The sequence below is a fragment of the Rutidosis leptorrhynchoides genome, chromosome 5, assembly GCF_046630445.1.
Source record: "Rutidosis leptorrhynchoides isolate AG116_Rl617_1_P2 chromosome 5, CSIRO_AGI_Rlap_v1, whole genome shotgun sequence".
Taxonomy (NCBI): Eukaryota; Viridiplantae; Streptophyta; class Magnoliopsida; order Asterales; family Asteraceae; genus Rutidosis; species Rutidosis leptorrhynchoides.
In genome coordinates this window covers 265,560,503-265,564,796 of record NC_092337.1, presented here as the reverse complement: position 1 = coordinate 265,564,796, position 4,294 = coordinate 265,560,503, and positions in this window count along the sequence as shown.

Below are 4,294 nucleotides of genomic sequence, written 5' to 3'. Positions count from 1 at the left end.
CAGCCATAAAGGATGTTTCAGCTATTCCTAGCAGAGTAAATGAGAGATATTTAAGCGAGCTACTGCAACATTTTCCTAGATTAGCTGGTGTTGAACCAGTGATTCTTGTAATTAATGCCAGAGCCTGCTCACCACCCCCTGGCAAGGTTGCTATTTATGGCCATTCAATCTTCAATTTTTGCTTACGTCTACCATTTACACCATTCTTCTTAGAAGTTTGTAAGGTTTACGGTGTTGCTGTTGGTCAATTCGAACCAGCATCAATTCGAAAGATTTTGATTTTTGAAATGTATTGTCACGCAAGGAGCATTGAGCCATCCATTCGGATATTTTTCCATTTGGTACGTATAGCACGCCATGAAAATGGTTGGTTCACATTCAATAAAGTTCATGGGTTTTTGAAACCTGCACTTGATCATCCTGGCGATAACTGGTATGCTTCATTTATCTTTATTAATGAAGATGCAATTGATAAACAATACTCAGCTACTCGAGTATGGTGCAAATACTCGCATACCGTATCTGTTACCTTTTCAAAACTCGTCACCGAGGAAAAACCTTTGTTTAAGAGGATTAAGGATGAACAAATCAATGATATTAAATATGGGGAACACATGCTTTCGCTAACATCCGTAAGCTAAGATTGGGATATCTCACAAGGTTATGCCTGTGTTCTTGCTGGGAAAAAGAGTAAGCATTTACTTTTGCTACATATGCTTAAATAAAATGTTCTTCTTTATTTATCCATTTAATCACTGTGACTTTTTAATTTTTTGCAGAAATTACTCCGCTTACCACCATGCGGTCATCGGTTTATTCGCAGCTTACCTTTACTACCGAGAAAATTATTGATGATACCCCCAAAACAGATGTAATGAGGGAGGAGGAAGATGAAGAAGAAGAAGAAGAAGAAGAAGAAGAAGAAGAAGACATAGGTATGAATCGAGTTGCCTCTAGAGAACGTCGTACCTCGGGTAATGAAAATGACAACACTGAATTATGTAAAATTCCATACCAAAACCTGTACTTGTTTTCTTGCATACCCAGTACTGGTGGATTTTATAATCCAAACCCTTCCTTATACTTTATGCCACCTTTGAAATGTTGTGAAGCATATTGGAACTCTTTTATAAATAACAATTTCCCTTTATCTCCAACAGCTAGTGCATCACATCAAGACACTACATTAACAACTCTTCCGCCTTCCGCCAAGAGGAGAAGAACTGGTCAAATTCCTCCATCATCCGCTCAACAAGGAGCTGGCCCTAGTTCTTCTCAACAACAAATTACGCTTCCCAATCTTGACACAAACATGCTATCCTCCCTTTTAAAAGGACCACCACATTCGTACAAAGATTTCATGACTTTTCTGAATGCCATGGTGTGCCCTTCACTAGCCCAATTCTTTAGCAATTTATCTGATGCAGATGCCAAGAAAGTTAAGGCACAAAGTATCATTCTGAACATTGCTTCTAGTCTAAATGACCTTCAACGCCAATCTGACTTGCAAAACAGTGAAGTCACTACAAATAAGGAGCTATCTGCTGAAAAGGAGAAAGTGGCCAGGACTGAACGAATAGCCACAGAGATAAAGAGGGAATACGAGACAATGAAGAGGCATTATGAGAATTGCAACAATCAGAGGGCGGAATATAAGGAGCAAGTCAAAGAACTATCTTTCAGAGAAAAGTGGCATCTGAGCAAAATTGATGAACTAGTAAAGGAGAACGAAAAAATGCTTGAGCAAAATAACATGTTGAAAGAACAGCTTAAAGCCAAAGAGGAGAACAAAAGACGAATGATAACTGGCATTCCTGCACTTGTAGAGCGTATCTTTAACTGTCAGGCATTATCTCACATAATCCATGAGTTTGTTCGCCTTGCCAAATCAGTTGAACGGTTAAATTTTTTCAATTTTATGAATAGAAAACTACCAGAACTTCCAAATCCTCTGCCTGAGGTGATCACATCAAAGATTAATGAAAATGCCATTTCAGAAGCTGATGCAGCCGGTGCATCAATAGAAAATATGAAGTTTTCTGATCTTGAAAATCTTTGTAAAAGGCCAGATGTAACAATAGATGATGTATTGAATTATACTCCACAGGATGAATGAAACACTATGTTGTTATAAATCTGCTTTTTCATAACACTTAATATTGCACTTGGTTATGTATATTAGAAATATATGCTGTAACTTAGTAAGATTGTTGTAATGAACAATGCTCAAGATATTGAGATTGTACTTTGCAATCATTATAGTTATGAATATCAAAATCATATTCTCCGTCATACGCCTTCCGTCATGAAACTCATGAGAAAAAATTACTAATTACTTTCGCCGTTAAATATTTTGCTGGACACTATGATCCGTTTTTCATTTTGCTCTGCATTTTGTGTATATAAGTTGTGTCATGACATTTTTTGTAGATTCGTTTCATCGCTTCGATGCTTTAGTGAGTTCTACATGTCTCACTATCGATACAACCATTTTGAGTATGATTGTACTTCTACCACCGAAAGGCTCTCTTTCTTTCTGCGGGTAGGGATGACACACAACTATGTGACACCTGGGCTAAAAAATCCTTGGCCGGATAAAATTTGTGAAAAATATTGCCATAAGAATAATTGCTATTATTCATATTCTTAAAGAAATTTTTACATTTATGACTATATCTCATGCATTTGACAGTTGATCAAGCTGTCCATGCATATAGTGCTACTCATAAAATTTCTTTAAATTCATTGCATTCCAAGCTCTTTCATATTGCTCGCCGGAAGGCGCAGCAAGCATGTATGATCCATTCTGATTTACTTTCGTGACCTTATAAGGTCCTTCCCATTTTGGGGGTCGCTTTCCAAATTTGATTTGCCTGCTTACCTCATTATCACGTAGTACTAAATCACATACTTCAAACTGCACATGCTGCACTTTCTTGTTATAATATTTTGCCATTTTATGCTTGTGATCTGCTTGTCGGATGGTGGCCATCAACCTTCTTTCCTCCAACAAGTTGAGATTCTCCCTTAACGCCTCAGAATTAGCCTCAACATCAAATGCCATAATGCGTTGCATTGACACACATATTTCAGCCGGTATCACTGCCTCTATTCCATACACCAGTCTAAAAGGTGTTTCCCCCGTGCTCTGCTTTGGCGTCATCCGGTGTGCCCACAATACATTTGGCAGCTTATCCATCCATCCAGTTTGACTTAGACCCAACCGTGCCTTAATGCCAGCAACGATTTCCTTGTTGGTAACCTCCATTTGTCCGTTCGCTTGAGGATGAGCAACAGATGTAAAGTTTTGCTTTATGCCCAGCTCTTCACACCAACTCCGAAATGGATTTTCTGCAAATTGTTTGCCGTTATCGCTGACTATTTCATTTGGCACCCCATAACGGCATACAATATCATGCCAAACAAACTTCTTGACATTTTCTCCTGTGATTTTTGCTAAAGCCTTTGCTTCAACCCATTTCGTGAAAAAATCGATCGCTACCACCAAGAACTTAGCATTACCAGTGCTCCTATTGAATGGCCCCACAATATCAATAGCCCATTTACAGAACAGCCAAGCGGATGACACCGGTATTGTGACGACCCGGAAATTTCCGACCAAATTTAAACCTAACCTTTATATGTTTCCGACACGATAAGCAGAATTTGTAATGTTGAATCTCAAAAAGTTTGGAACTACATTCCTGTAATCAATTACCCTTTGACCGTGTTTGACGATTCACGAACAATTATGTGTATATAGATATGTATATATAATATATAATAACTGAAAACATTAACAAAGTATTTGATATATATGATACTTTACATGAACGTATTTGTTTCGATATATTTATCGACAGAATTAAGAGATAATATCAAATGATTGAATTATCAGATACATTATGATATGATTACGGGCCAATGTTATGAGGTCCACTGTGATTTAAGAAATCTATTCTTTTTGACAATATTCGCAAAATGGTAAAGTGATCTATAAGTAAGAACGTGGAGTGTAAATAACTTAGATGTTGGATATCGACAAGTTAAGTAACTCGACATTTTTCATTAAGATGATTTCACACGTTTATTAAACCTTTGGACTTTATCCCATGCTTCACCAACAGACTGTAATTTAAAAACTTGAAACCTATTATAAATATATATAATTCTACTTTTCTAAAATGTTTTATGATATAACGATTTAAATTAATATTAAATATATTTATTCGCGTATTATACGTACATAGTTTTATACTTTTACTATACTTTAACTTTACCTTTACTTTACTAG